Below are 16,732 nucleotides of genomic sequence, written 5' to 3' on the forward strand. Positions count from 1 at the left end.
ACAGATTTCTCAGCATTTGGGAATTAAGTGGGTTTGATAATATTATCATCATTTTCTAGTCCTTTTGTGAACCCTAATTACCCATACATTATTCTCAAGGCACAGATGCACCATTAACTTACATAGTAGCACCATCATATGTTCCAAGCTCTAATTAAAAATTCCTTTCCTAATTGTACATATTTCCATTCCAATTCTGATGGTTATGAAATATTGCAACAATGTTCCCAGGGAGCAAGCAATACTTCTAAGATATGGGTTTCCCCACCCCCTTATTTTATGCATGTATTTGCACCTGCCTGCTATCAAAATATGACTCTGAATCTCAGCATCTGAAGGCACCGATGGAAAGTTGTATGTCAACAGGCCAAAGTGAAATGATTTGCACCTGCTAGTCATTTCTAGTTATGACTGCAAAAAATACACATGAGCTCTTACGTTGATTTACATCTTCTCATTTCCCACTTCCCCTTTCTAATTGATATATTTCACTTATCAAATAGGGGTCAAATCCATATTGTGCACATTAAAACATATATATGTGTGTGTGTGTTTAGAAATAATAATACTGAATATTCAAGATGAACCAAAGAGGAAAGAGATTATGGTGAATACACATACACACACTCATTTTCTTAAATTATTACCCCATTGCTTGCTTGAATATGTTTATGTCCCCCCTTTTCCTCCAAGGAGTTCAAGGTAGTCTACATGCTTTCTCCCCTCCTCATTTAAGACCCACAACAACCCTGTGAGGTACGTTAGGCTGAGAGTCAGTGACTGGCCCAAGATCACTAGCTGAGCTTCCTGAATTAGAGGGGATTTGAACCCTGATCTCCCAGGTCCTAGTCTGACACTCAAACCACTACAGCACACTGGACGTATTTTTATTCATGGAGCACAACCAATAGCTTGTCACATGAATTTTGTCTGACTCTCAAAACAAAATGTCTAATCTCTGGACCAAATTTTCACCTGCTCTGGATTGGTATTAGACTGTGTCAATATGTTGTTGTTGTTTAGTCATTTAGTTGTGTCTGACTCTTCGTGACCCCATGGACCAGAGCACGCCAGGCACTCCTGTCTTCCACTGCCTCCTGCAGTTTGGTCAAACTTATGTTCGTAGCTTCGAGAACACTGTCCAACCATCTTGTCCTCTGTCGTCCCCTTTTCCTTGTGCCCTCCATCTTTCCCAACATCAGGGTCTTTTCCAGGGAGTCTTCTCTTCTCATGAGGTGGCCAAAGTATTGGAGCCTCAACTTCACGATCTGTCCTTCCAGTGAGCACTCAGGGCTGATTTCCTTCAGAATGGATAGGTTTGATCTTCTTGCAGTCCATGGGACTCTCAGGAATCTCCTCCAGCACCATAATTCAAAAGCATCAATTCAGCCTTCTTTATGGTCCAGCTCTCACTTCCATACATCACTACTGGGAAAACCACAGCTTTTCAGTTCAGTTTGCTAGTGTAAGGTGTCCACCAGCAAACTGCGGAGATGTGAAAGCTGTGGCTCTCCTGATGTTGTTGTGTTGAAATTCCCCTCATTCTCATCACTGTTTATGCTTACTGGTACTGATGGGAGTTGGAGCGCAACATCTCATGGCCCATAGCTTCCCCATCTCAGTTAGGGGAATGGAGTGGACTTTTTTTTTGGGGGGGGTGTCAATTTTCTCCTTCCCAAATCCTGCCAGAGGTTGGGAGACCCTCTTGAGCAGATCTTGGTATAGAATGGGGAGCTGCAGAGGGTAAATCATTGAACATTGCTTCCTACCCTGTTGTGCTGATTAGCACCACTTGCTGGTTGAAGCGCACAAATTGGGTGCCACCCTGGAACTTCAATAAAACTGGTTCATCTTCACCTGTGAGCATCCTCACTGGTTTCACTCTTCAATGTAAGGCCTACCTTGTCCTGTCCTACCATCTCTCTCTAACCAAGGGGTTCTATGGTTTCTTTCGGTGCTCACCACATAGCTGCAATCCCCACCACCCAACTACTTTTAAAATGGGGAACTTTCAGAGGTTTTCAAAGACTTCTGGAAGCTCTGAGGATTTAAAGTCTGTCTGCACATTAAGATGTTTTGTTTTGCATTCATTTAAATTACAGCTGCTGCCTTTCGTTGTTCTGTTGCATTGGACTTGGGCAGTTCCACACTATATATTTAGAGCATGGATTGGCAAACTAAGGCCTGGGTCGTAAATCCAGTTCGTGGAGCCTGCCGCCCGCTCGGTCAGTTGCTGCACTGCACCGGTTTAGCTCTGTGGAGAGGCGCTTTCCTGGGACTACATCTCCCAGCATGCTCTGAGGTTGCTCAGACTTCCATGAAGCTGGCCAATCCAAAGCCTTAGCAACTTCAGAGCTCCCCTCCATTGGCTGGTTTGACGCTGCTCCAATCGGGGCAAGGCGCAGGGCAGGGTGCCTTGTTGATGTCTAGCTCTGAGAAGAGAGGAGGAGAAGCGAAGGGGCAGGAAGAAGCAGGAGCAGAGAGCCTGTGAGGAGGGAGGAGGAAGAGGAGGAGGACTCCTCTGTGCTGCTCAGCGGTGGCACATTAGCAGCAAGGTCATGGACACCCCAGGGCAGGGGCCCTTCCCAGTGGGGTGACTGCGGCCCCTCCGTGCAAGCCAAGACCCAGCACTGGCAGGGTGCCCCCTCCCCAGCCCAGTCCAGCCTGCTCCATCTGAACGCAGTGAGTGGAAGTATCTCAGCCGCTCTGTCTCCGAGGGAAGGAAGGCGTGTGAATGTGTGCGCTCCAGCCCACCACAACTTCTGATGGACAGTGAACCGGCCCCTCATGGAAAAAGTTTGCTGACCCCTGATTTAAAGCATACTCAACAAACATTTAAAGCAACCACTTCCTCCTTCACAGAGCTCCCATTACCTTAACAAATTAGAGTTTCCATGACATCTTCTTCAAACTATCCACTATTGCCCCCCCCCCCAAGGTCTTATTCCTAATCAGTCACTGCCAGTTCAGACTCCATAAGTGTACATGTGAAATTACTGTATTTTCCCCTGTATAACTCTAGGCTTTTTAAACAAAAATAAATTAGGTTTAAAATTGGGGCTCGTCTTATACACGGGTAGTGCTGAGGGGTGTTTTCTTAATTTGGAGTCCCCGTCTTATACACGGAAAAATACGGTAAGTTTTTTGGGGTGTTTTTTTTTTGCACCAAAGTGTATTGCTTTACACTTGTTTACATTGAATTGCATTTGCCATTTTACTGCCCATTCATTCAGTTTGGAGAGGTCCTTTGGGAGCTGTTCAGAATCAGTTTTTGTTTAAATGATCCTGAACAATTTACTATAATCATCAAACTTGGCCATCTCACACATCACCCCTGACTCCAAGTCATTTATGAGCAAGTTATAAAGAAGGGTTCTTAATTCATTCCTACTTTCTGATCCCCATTCTTTAACCAATTGCTGATCTCTAATAGGACCTGCCGGTTCACTGCATGACTGCTAAGCCTAAAGGTAAAGGGACCCCTGACCATTAGGTCCAGTTGTGACCGACTCTGGAGTTGCAGCGCTCATCTCGCTTTATTGTCCAAGGGAGCCGGCGTACAGCTTCCGGGTCATGTGGCCAGCATGACTAAGCCGCTTTTGGTGAACCAGAGCAGCACATGAAAACGCCGTTTACCTTCCCCCCGGAGCGGTACCTATTTATCTACTTGCACTTTGATGTGCTTTCGAACTGCTAGGTTGGCAGGAGCAGGGACCGAGCAACGGGAGCTCAACCCGTCGCGGGGATTCGAACTGCCAACCTTCTGATTGGCAAGTCCTAGGCTCTGTGGTTTAACCCACAGCACCACCTGCGTCCCTAAGCCTACTTGGGAGTAAGTCCTGCTACCGAAAGTAGGAGCCAAACCAATGGATTCAAATTACAGGAAAGGAGATGCTGACCAAACATTAGGAGGAATGTTCCAACAGTAAGAGCTGTCCAAGAGACTCCCTCAGAAAGTGATGGACTCTCCTTCCTTTTTAAGGGTTTTAAGCAGAGGTCGTACAGCCATCTGTCAGGCATTCTTTATCTGTGATTCCTGCATTGCAGGGGGTTGGACTAGATGACCCTCGTGGGCCCTTCCAACTCTACAGTTCTACGATTTCATGGGTTGTTTTTGTGTGTGATGTGACTTCCATCAAAATCTCTTTGAAAGTCTAAGTACACAACGTTGACTGCCTCGTAAGAGAAGAGTTCATATCCATCTCTCCTTTAGCATCATCTCATGAAAGCAGAGTCTCCTGCAAAGTTATTAGGAGAGACACTTAGCAGAATACAAATTTATAATGTGATGAAATTTCCCCATGGCAAACGCATAACAACTGTCCTTCCTTTAACGTCGGAAGACATAATTGTATTCCGTTCCCAGATAATAAAGTTGCTCGCATATTTTAAACACCGAAACGAGAAAGCAGAAGGGCACAGATCCCATCTGGGGATTCGGTTCCCCCCCCCTTCCAGTGAGCAATAAGGTAAGAAGACTAAAGGCAATACGAAGCGGGCCAGAATTAAGAAGAAATATTATGACACATAAATTAATCATAATTCATTATTAATTTTCAGTTCTGCGATGGCCTTTGATGAAGACTTTTGTCTAGTTTGTGGATAAGAATAATCGTCTCTGCATAATTGCTTGTGTTTTTCCTAACTCTTGGCTTCGGGGAAATTCCTTTGCAGCAGGCGAGATAGCAATCAGCGAGGAGGAGAGTTTAGGTTTAATTACTCGGCTGGCAAAAAACTACTGACCACATTTAGAAGTTGCTAAAAGGCACGGATGTACAAAATTAGCCGGTGCTGTTTGCCCATGCTGACAACCACCCGCATGTTAAATGTGTGGGTAAATGGAAAGGGGGGGGGGAGCTTAATGCCTCAGAGGGTTAGGGATGGAAACGAACGAACAAGCAAAGGTTGTCCTTCAGCTGGGCATCACTTAGGGACACACGCTACTGACTAGGGGTGGGGGAGAAATTCGATTCAGTATGCATTAAGCTTACAAAATTCAGTGAGCTAGTATGGTTTAGTGGTTAGAGTGTCAGAGTAGGACCTGTAAGACCAGGGTTCAAATCTCCCCACTCATCCATGAAGCTCACTGAGCAACTTTAGGCCTAACCAACCTCACAGGGTTGTTGTGGGGATGAAGCAAATAATAATAATAATAATAATAATAATAATAATAATAATAATAATAATAATAATTTTATTTATACCCTGCCCTTCCTGGTTCAGAAAAATGGCCTCTAGGGGGGCTAACAACAAATTTAAAACACTTAATTGATGCAACAAAAAACAGCTTAAAATACAGTATAAAACGTGAATAACAATAAATTCAGAATTCAAAAATCAATTTAGGGGGGGAATCCATCCAATAAACATTAGATGATCACCAGGGCTAGTTGGCTAAATTAGTCGTATTTGGGCCAGCAAGGAGACTAGGGGAGAATTAGCTGTAGGATCCCAGAGTGGGTAATCTTCACAAAAAGGGGAAGGGGAGGGAAGGAAGAGGAATAAAAGATCAGGCTAAGTTCAAGTTGAATGCCAGGCAGAATAGCTCTGTCTTACAGGCCCTGCGGAAGGAAGTTAAATCCTGCAGGGCCCTGGTCTCATGAGACAGAGCATTCCACCAGGTGGAGGATGGCATGCATGCCTTATTGAATTCCATGGAGGAAAACGTGGAATATAAATGCAACAAACTGAACAAATAAAGAAACAAATAAATATGCACTTATTGGAACAATATACAAACTTGAAAGCAATTCTTTGATATTCACACTTCTCTCAATTTTGCCCTGCAGTTCTCCAGCTTTGTAATGTGTACAAAAATGCACATACTAGGGTAAAGTTTGCATAAAAATGCATGTATAGTAAGCTTCCAGTTTATGTGGGGGTTATATTCTGGGGATTGCGCCTAAAACCAAAATCATGTATAGTCAAAACACATTGGGTTCAATAGTGGGTGGGATTGCCAAAGTCTCTCTTCCCACCCCAATACCACCCCCCTTCCTGCCCCCCTTTTAATTTTTAAAATGTACACAAGTTCCATGCACAAAAGTTGAGGGCTTGGTGAAAATAATATAGCAAAATGCATTTTATTTGGGAAAAGAACCTGCAAAAACATGTACATCAATCAAACTGCACCCACAAATATGTTTGTTGGGGGAAATTTGCACTAAAAGGTGGGTGAATTTCCCCCCTGAGAGCGTTTGTCTTGTTTTGAATCACAAATTGTTGTGGAAATTTGGAGAGACTAATTCAAGATTGGGGGCAGAATGAGAAAGCTGGACAAATGAAAATGACAAATTTGTCCATCCTTCTTCAGAACACCCTTTATGAGAAGTGTATTAAGTAGTGGCCAGAGACATGTTGTTGGTGTTGCTGTTTTGAGGTGAGGTGGAGAGCAAGAGGAAGGAAGGGGTCCCTCCAATTCATCAAGGATGTCCAACCCTGTTCATGCTTCAAGCGTGTCTTTTCAGGAGCAAGAGGAGCAGCAACCTCCATCAGATCTCCATCGAAGTGCACAGCTAGCTGCTCAGGAGGCTAACTCAGGAAGCAGGAGAAGGTCATGGAAGTGGTAGATCACCCAGTTCCTATATGGCTTCATTGCTGTAGCAACAGCATACATGCAAGCTCCAGCCTTCCTGGCCTGGGAGAAATAGGTGAGAGGCTTATGAACTGGGAGATGGAAGGAGATATTGATGGAGGAGGAAGAAGGTGTCTGGAGAATACTATGCTGCAGGAGTAGCTGGTGGGGAGAGGCAGTGCTGTGGAGGTGGGAAGGGGCAAGATGGCAGGTAGGCTGGCACTGTGCAGGCAAGCAGCAGTTGTTCTACTGCCAAGAAACTAGGTGTACCATGATGCCACCAGTCACACCTGCATGCAGGTGCATGGCCAAGACACTTTTCCACCATAGGTGTATGAGATGGTCCCACACTTGCCTGCTTTCCCACATACAGAAGCCAACAGGGATGGCAGTTGAATCGTGCTTCAGCCCTGGAGATGCAACAGTGTCTTCCAAGCTAAGAAAGGCCATGTGACACACGTACAGTTTTGTCCTCCCACTGATGCTCCCCACCACCTGATTTGTTGTTGTTGTTGTTTAGTCGTTTAGTCGTGTCCGACTCTTCGTGAGCCCATGGACCAGAGCATTCCAGGCACTCCTGTCTTCCACTGCCTCCCGCAGTTTGGTCAGACTCACGTTGGTAGTTTCGGAGAACACTGTCCAACCATCTCATCCTCTGTCGTCCCCTTCTCCTTGTGCCCTCCATCTTTCCCAACATCAGGGTCTTCTCTTCTCATGAGGTGACCAAAGTATTGGAGCCTCAGCTTCAGGATCTGTCCTTCCAGTGAGCACTCAGGGCTGATTTCCTTAAGAAGGGATAGGTTTGATCTTGCAGTCCATGGGATTCTCAAGAGTCTCCTCCAGCACCATAATTCAAAAGCATCAATTCTTCGGTGATCAGCCTTCTTTATGGTCCAGCTCTCACTTCCATACATCACTACTGGGAAAACCATAGCTTTAGCTACACGGACCTTTGACGGCAAGGTGATGTCTCTGCTTTTTAAGATGCTGTCTAGGTTTTTCATTGTTTTTCTCCCAAGAAGAAGGCGTCTTTTAATTTTGTGACCGCTGTCACCATCTGATGACATCATCATCATCATCTGATGTTCTACCACCACCTGATGGCAGCTGCCTAACAGTAGGGCCGGTCATTGTGCATTGCAGCTACCTGGTGAGAATCCCCAAAGATGGGTGCTGCTGACAACCGTTTCCACTTTGCCTCGTGCTCAACCATGATGTGTCTTCACCAATTTTTTGTCATGCAGCAAGGGAGACAAGGCTTTGGGTTAATTAGTGCATATGAGGTGGAGATGTAAGAACTAATGGGTTGCCATAGAAATGAGGCCAATCGATGCCTCTCAATTGGTCGGGCCGTTGATGGATATTTTTTTTTGCTGGATCGTAGATTCTGGGAGATGAAGTGCCACCCACCAGAGCAATGAGCAGTCTCTGCAGACCTTTTGCCAATGAAACATCCTGCAGTGCTTATAAAGCAGAAAAATAATAATCCTTCCAAGGCTGGTTATTTATCTCTTGGGAGATTATCTGATACTGTTAAAATCAAATTCAATTACATTTATTATGCTGTGGGAGTTTTTGATCAGTAAAGTTTTTTTTCTAAAAAAAAGGCACACACCAGCTACTGGATTACTGTAAGAGATGCACAGAGCGTGAGACAGCGCTGGGAAATGAGAAGATTCTGAAACGACTGGAAACAAATGAGAAGGGATGGCTGAAGAGAGCCAGCAGGAAAGCTCTGCTCAGCCAGGGTCCGGCAGTTCTGCAGTGCCTTTTTGAGGATTTTCCTGGGCTCCAGAAACATCTAGAGCTGATGCAAACCTGCCGAAAGAGCATGCAGGGATTATCCATTTTGCTTGGGTCGTGACATTTCAGACAGTATCAGAGCGACCCAAATGATAGGAAGCCAGCACAGTTTACATTGGGGTAAATTATGCCAGTGTAACTTCCCTTGTTCCAAACTCAGCAAGCCTTAAAAACAGACTTATACCACCCTTTCCCCTGTGTGACTTCTGCTGGGTTGCTAGGTCATGTGACCAAGGGGAATGGCGTTTAGAATCAGGTGGCACTGTGGTCTATACCACTGAGCCTTTTGGGCTTGCCGATCGGAAAGTCGGCGGTTCGAATCCCCGCGACGAGGTGAGCTCCCATTGCTTGGTCCCTGCTCCTGCCAACCTAGCAGTTCAAAAGCACGTCAAAGTGCAAGTAGATAAAAAGGTACCACTCCTATTACACCTTAAGCCTGATCTGAGCCTGGATGGAGTACTTAAACTCAGTCCTTTTTTTCCCTTAAAAAATGATGTTGGGAAAGATGGAGGGCACAAGGAGAAGGGGACAACAGCGGATGAGATGGTTGGACAGTTGTTCTTGAAGCTACCAGCATGAGTTTGACCAAACTACGGGAGGCAGTGGAAGACAGAAGTGCCTGGCGTGCTCTGGTCCATGGGGTCACAAAGAGCCGGACACGACTAAATGACTAAACAACAACAAAGATCCTGAGGAAGGAAACCTGTGTATTGGAAACAGAGTCCTGGGACACAAAGGGTCTGTGACAAGGGATTACCCTCTCCATAGAACATCTCAAGATGTTCTGTGATTGCACCAATACTGCTAATGATTGCAGAAACCAATGTATCTTACTCTAAAGATGTACTCATCTCCTGGAATCCCACCTCCTCTACTGCACCAATTCCAGAGGAAGCAAAAGGTACACCAGGAAACTTAAAGGTGCTGCTGGACTGCACACATAAGAACCTCTTCATGGATTCAGCATCTATATACATGGTATAGAATGGTAGCAGGTGGTTCAGAATGCCAGAAAGTCTATCTGTTGACGGCCAGACAAGAGAATTCAGCCCCACATCTACTCAGACAAGGGGGGATGTGTGGGGGCGCTTCTAAAGAACAGGGTTGTTTGCAATATTTATTTTGTCCTTGAATTCATGCGTATCTTCAAGAGGCCCAGAAACCCTGCCAAAAAATAAAGTGCCAATGTGAAGTTTAAAAGTTTTGTGTAGTGCTGGAGAAATATTTATAGTGCACTGCAAAACTCTACAAAGCATTAAAAAGAAAAAAGAAAAAAAGGTGGATTAGATGTTTTCCAGAGGCCTGATACATAATACTTGCTCGTGAATAATAATATTGGACCTAGTAGGAGAAGAGATCCTTTATCAAACCCATTTAAAGAAAAATGACAGGCTCTGTAGAATATAATGGAACGGATGAAAAATCGCGACATGGAGGGGAGAAAAACAATGGTGTTACTTTTGTCTGGTTATGAATTTCTGCTTGAAAGGTCTATATGTTATGTTTTCGATGGCACGAATTTAATGAAACTATTTGGAAAGGCTGAGCAAAAGTCAATATACAACACAAGCCAACCAGGTTCCTTGATCTCCTCCCTCCCCTGCCTCCCGTTTCGCGTAATAGATCTGTTGATGTCTTTCTTATTAAGTGCTGTGATGTGATATTACGGTGCAAATTACAATATGGAAAACTATTTCTAATAAAGAAGGGGCCGTAGAGCAAATGTCAACCTTAACAAATTAGCAGTTGCAGAAAATGTCCCCTTCGGCTACAGAAACTGGCTCCTTTTGTCTTTCCTGGTGACTTCTAGAACTAAAACCCAGGGTATAAATGCCTATAGGACATGTTCTCAAGTTGATAACCATGCAGTGTGTTTTTGGAGGGACGTGTGGAGGGAAAGATACTCCTCCTCCTCGTATTTTTTCTCCTTCTGTTTTTCTTTTCTAAAAAAATTAAGGCAAAGTTTTACGGCCTTGGGCGTATCAGCTGCTGTCAACACATAGGAAAGGGGAATATTTTCTCTCTTTGGCTTAAGCCCAGAGAAAAGAGAGAGAAGCCAGGGCTTCAGTTTGTGATTCCTAACAGTGCTTCACATCAGATTGCCTAACCTGTGAAACACGTTGCCATGGGGGGCTGTGAAGGCCGACAGAATATCTAGGCACCAGACTGTCGGGAATAACAGAATGCTGTGTGAGATAGCAAGTCTGCAGGCTTGAGTTTGCTAGCTGATGCAACTGGCTGATGCAATCAGCCTGCAATACTTTCTATGCAAGTGCTGGGTCAGAATGACTCGGTGGTACTGTGCTGACAGTTGATTGGCTGTCATCGGTTTAAAAGGGAAACCTGTCCAGCAATAAAGAGGTGGGGTAGAAGAGGGTGGTGTAGAGGAGTGTGGTCAGAGAGAGAGAGTTAGAGGTCTTCCTATTTGCCTTAAGGTGCAGCCAGGTACTCTGTTTGACTGTATGAACTGCTCGTGTATTATAGCCTGTAGATATTTGTATATATAGCTCAAAATAAATATACAGTGGTGCCTCGGGTTAAGTACTTAATTCGTTCCGGAGGTCCGTTCTTAACCTGAAACTGTTCTTAACCTGAGGTACCACTTTAGATAATGGGGCCTCCTGCTGCTGCCACGCCGCCGGAGCACGATTTCTGTTCTCATCCTGAAGCAAAGTTCTTAGAGAGCCACTGTGGTGTAGTGGTTAAGAGCGGTAGATTCGTAATCTGGGGAACTGGGTTCGTGTCTCCGCTCCTCCACATGCAGCTGCTGGGTGACCTTGGGTTAGTCACACTTCTCTGAAGTCTCTCAGCCCCACTCACCTCACAGAGTGTTTGTTGTGGGGGAGGAAGGGAAAAGAGAATGTTAGCTGCTTTGAGACTCCTTCAGGTAGTGATAAAGCAGGATATCAAATCCAAACTCTTCTTCTTCTTCTTCTTCTTCCTCTTCTTCTTCTTCTTCTTCTTCTTCTTCTTCTTCTTCTTCTTCTTCTTCTTCTCCTCCTCCTCCCAAGGTACTATTTCTGGGTTAGCAGAGTCTGTAACCTGAAGTGTATGTAACTTGAAACGTATGTAACCCGAGGCACCACTGTACTGCACTGAAGAACCTGGAACTCTGAGCATTTCTGCTAAAGCGCCGTGAAGAATTCATGACACAGAGAGGGTTATTTAAGGAAGATATGGCTGATTGCCAGGTGCATCCAGTGATGATCTCTCATGTTCAGAGGAGTGCCATGCATCACTTGCTATCTGCTCTGCACAGTGACCATCAGGTTAAATAGAATCACAGAATTCTAGAGTTGGAAGGGACAATGAGGGTCATCTAGTCCAATCCGCTGTAATGCAGGATTCTTTTGCCCAACGTGGGGCTCAAACCCACCTGAGATCAAGAGTCCCAATGCTCTACCAACTGCCCATTACCCTGTATGCTAACAGCAGACCCTTCCTCCAAGTGCCAGTTCTTATATAGCAGAGACAGCATCCCCTCAGGCGCAAGAAGGGGGATGTCAGCATGCTTGGGGCCACTCAAAGGGTTGCAAATAAAGAATAATATCAATATATTTATTATTTATGCCCCACCCATCTGGCTGGGTTTCCCCAGCCACTCTGGGCGGCTTCCAACCAAAGATTGTAGTTGTTCAGTCATGTCCAACTCTTCGTGACCCCACTGACCAGAGCACGCCAGGCACTCCTGTCTTCCACTGCCTCCCACAGTTTGGTCAAACTCATGCTGGTAGCTTCGAGAACACTATCCAACCATCTCGTCCTCTGTTGTCCCCTTCTCCTTGTGTTATCCATCTTTCCCAACATCAGGGTCTTTTCCAGGGAGTCTTCTCTTCTCATGAGGTGGCCAAAGTATTGGAGCCTCAGCTTCACGATCTGTCCTTCCAGTGAGCACTCAGGGCTGATTTCCTTAAGAATGGATGTGTTTGATCTTCTTGCAGTCCATGGGACTCTCAAGAGTCTCCTCCAGCACCATAATTGAAAAGCGTCAATTCTTCGGCGATCAGCCTTCTTTATGGTCCAGCTCTCACTTCCATACATCACTAAAAGATAACAAAGATAACAAAAGATTAAAAATACATTAAAACATCAGTCATAAAAATCTTCCCTAAATAGGGCTGCCTTAAGATGTCTTTTAAACATCAGATAGTTGTTTATTATTCTTTGACATCTGGTGGGAGGGCGTTCCACAGGGAAGGCACCACTACCAAGTAGGCCCTCTGCCGGTTCCCTGTAACTTGGCTTCTTGCAGTGAGGGAACCGCCAGAAGGCCCTCGGAGCTGGACCTCAGTATCCGGGCTGAACGATGGAGTTGGAGATGTTCCTTCAGGTATACTGAGCCGGGGCTGTATCCCCCCCCCCAAGAAAACCCTATGGAGGAAAAACACACAAAAACACCCCAATGAAGACGGAGCAAGTTCCATGGCCACATAACTTTGAAAGTCTGTTTGGGTTGTACATTAAAACAGGGGTTAACCCCCCCCCCTTTTAAAAATAGCCCTACCTGGATGGATCTCAGACAGGGTAGGTGGCCTCAGGAGTGAATAGACCTGATTCAGGGCCACATGGCGGGTTGAGGTGGGTGGGTGGGGTCTGTGGACAACCCTATTGTCTTCATTGATCTCCAGGATCTCAGACAAGGAAATTTCTTACCCTTACCTGGAATTACTGGGAATAGAACCTCAGAGCTTTTGCATGCAAAGGGTGTGTTCTGAGACGCAGCCCTTCCTTAGCTTTTGCTTATTTATTAATTTAGTGCCTATTCGAATGGTGCTGAACTTGCCTCGTGCATCACCTGACAGGGCGAATTGATCCCAGCTCATAGGAGCTGGACAACAACAGAAGCCTTGTCGTGCAATGATTCCTCCTCCCCAGCCCGCCGCCTATTCACTTGCCTTCTAATAAGAGTCTTCCCAAAAGCACAACCTTTCACTGTTTTGATCGGTGATGAATGAAACGTATAATTGGTAGTGTAAAGCCCATATTTAACCTTGACTTTTCCCTGAGTTTTGCTTGCTTGTTTAATCCCAACAGAGATCGTGTGAATTGGTTTGGTTGACCTTCACATATGATTTAAAAAAAAAAATCAAGGAAGGGCGATAGAACAAACAAAACATTACAGTTTCTGTGAAATGAAAAGCATTCTGGGGCACAAATAAAAAAAATAATTTAATAAATTGTGAAATAAGGACGCTAACGAGGAAGGACCATATCAAGAGGCTTTGATGATGCTAAAAATACACATGTCACCCCCCCAAAAAAACCCCCACAAGGTGCCAGCAGTATTGTGATTGTTTACTAATATAGTCATAAAGAAAAAGAGTTATTAAAGGATCCTAAATCACTCGGTAATTCAGCGGCTGACATTGATGGATGGAACCTGGCTGTTCCTCTTGCCTAAAGCTGCTGACTGGATAAATGTTTTATGCATGAGGTCCGAGGTAGGAACGGATGCCAAAGGTTTAGGAATATTTTAAGAAACTCTTCGAGGTGTCAAGCAAGTTATCAGGTGCTTTGAAGGAAAGCAGTCAAAGTGCAGCACTGAAACACAGATGGCCGGCGAATGCCTGTACAATAGAGGAATGCCCAGGAGTGGGGCGCACTTCTTGTTCGCTCCACAGGTAGGGCTTAACTAAGTTTCCATTCTGTGTCATTTTCATACATTATCAGTAACAGGTACATCTCCTTTTTTGCTGGGATAGATTGATATATTTTGAAACCCCGAAATTGTGCATGCAAATTATACACATTTCCCTTCAGCAGAAACATTTTGTACATGTTCCCACGTTTTTTGGCATGCATTTTTATGCATTCCCTCCAAACCACATTTTTAAAATAAAATAAATAATACATTTTATCATAGATTATGGAACTGTGCATGTCCCCCCCCCCCCAGTGGAAACATCCCTGTGAAATTGAGGAGCAGTTGATAACTGCATTCCAATCTGTGCTCAAGATGGCTGCACGTGAATTTCTAAACATGTGGTGTTTAACTTTAGATCACATGAGTAAGGCATTTAGTTGCAAATCACCGTTTAGAGGGAGTTGCCTTTGTTCTTTTCTTCCCAACCACAGTGGGAGAAAGATGAGCAAATGAGCTTTTCCAGGAGAGAAAACAGCTGCAGGCTGTAGAGGGAGAACTACACTTGATTTTAGTTCTCTTTGGAGTTATGTAATATTACTTAGAAGATGAACCTATCCTTTGACAAGTATATGTCTTATGGAATTATTTGGATGTATCATTGTTTGTTTTTGTACCTGTTATGAAGAAGATTCTTTTAGTAAAGTTTTGAATTATATTTATGGGTCTGGACAATTTTTGTTCCAAGAGGAGTCAGTTTTTATGCATCCTATTTCTTCAAGCTGCACAATATTAATATCTGCAATATGAATGTGGCCAAGTGGTCATATAACTTCAGTGGCTCACCACTGGGGCTCCCAAGATGCTCTTGGGAGTGAGTATGAGGGATAGCACATTGTACCAAGGTGAAAATGGATTGCTCCTACCTAGCCTTTGCTATGACTGTTTAAAACATAATGGTTAGAGTGCTGGACTATGACCTGGGAGACCAGCATTCAAATCACCACTCAGCCATGAAGCTCATGGGTGACCTTGGCCCAGTCACTGCCTCTCAGCTTATCCTACCTTGCCAGGTTGGTGTAGGGAGCAGAACCATGTATGCTGTCTTGAGCTCTTTGGAGAAAAAGGTGGGATATTAAATAAATAAATAAATAAATAAATAAAATTGCATCATAGTGTTCTAAACGTACAGTGTGAACCAAACCCCAGTTGACTCTGCCTGTCATTGGCTCTGGCACCACCTACTGTTGGACTCCCTGCTTTCTTTCTCACCAGCTCCAATGAGCACCTGGCAGAATCGGACCCACATATTCTCCATCCCGTGAATCTCTTGCCCTCGGTACAAAAATGTGAAGGTCTTGGGTGTTAGGATGCAAAGGAATCTATTAAAACCGAATTTTGTAAGAAGTATTTTTAATGAAATTACTCTTGACTCACCCTTGTCTTGTATGGGTAAGTGCTTGAATATTTCATAATCAATATATTAATAACCTCTTTTCACTCTCTGCTTGTCTCTCAAGAGTGCACAGATGAGCTTTTGATGAAACCCAACTGTCAATCCTAAAGTGGTGCTAGCAGAAGCTCGCTGAGGTGACAACTTTAGCCTCCAATATGGGGCCTCCCTAATCAGGGTCGAAAGGAGCTGAGGGGGAAAGGTGTTCTCTGAGGAAACCCTGAGGAGATTTTTTAAAAATAAAAATCTGACAAAGGTATTAAAATGAGCAGTTAAATATTTTAAAAAAGAGATAGTTAACCTTGAATAGAAATTAGGAAAGTACTTCAGTCTACCATCCCATCTTTTGAAAGTTCAGTGCTGTATAGCCAGTCATATTTCTCCTGGGCACCAGTTAAAAGTCAAACCCTATAGACTGACAGAAAAAGGTACAGTTAAAAGGCTGTCAGGATGTATTTAAATATGTCACTGTCCTACCTCTTTTTATCCGTCAAAGACATTGATTATTTTCAATAGAGGAACCCCTTTGACATTTACTTGAAATGGAGGAATTCTACACAGCTGTGATGTGTCTGACACATGTCAAGTACTCCTCTAAAGAGACAAGCAAAAGATTATTCTTGCCCCTATCCACAAACACATACATATACATCGGGTATAAGTTCAGGGAAACTGTTATATCATATTCTGCAAAAAGAGGCAACACAAATGGGCAAAGATTATACATTAACTCATTGAAAACACTGCAATATCTTAATAGTGGCTTTCATGTAAATCTAATGTTTATATAAAAGAGGACTGCACCAAATATTATATAATTTTCATACATATTTGAGCCACTCAAACAAATTATCAGTGATGGTATGGGGGGGGGGGAATTACTATTCATCATGCGAAAGGCTGGGTTGGATGAACCCCTAGCCAGAATTAAGATTGCTGGAAGAAATAATAATAATAATAATAATAATAATAATAATAATAATAATAATTTATTATTTATACCCCGCCCATCTGGCTGGGCCTCCCCAGCCACTCTGGGCGGCTTCCAAAAGAATATTAAAATACTGTGATACATCAAACATTAAAAGCATCCCTAAACAGGGCTGCCTTCAGATGTCTTCTAAAAGTCTGGTAGTTGTTGTTCTCTTTGACATCTGGTGGGAGGGCGTTCCACAGGGAGGGCGCCACTACCGAGAAGGCCCTCTGCCTGGTTCCCTGTAACTTGGCTTCTCGCAGTGAGGGAACCGCCAGAAGGCCCTTGGTGCTGGACCTCAGTGTCCGGGTAGAACGATGGGGGTGGAGACGCTCCTTCAGGTATACT

Source organism: Podarcis tiliguerta, assembly GCF_965153285.1.
Source record: "Podarcis tiliguerta genome assembly, chromosome: 2".
NCBI lineage: Eukaryota > Metazoa > Chordata > Lepidosauria > Squamata > Lacertidae > Podarcis > Podarcis tiliguerta.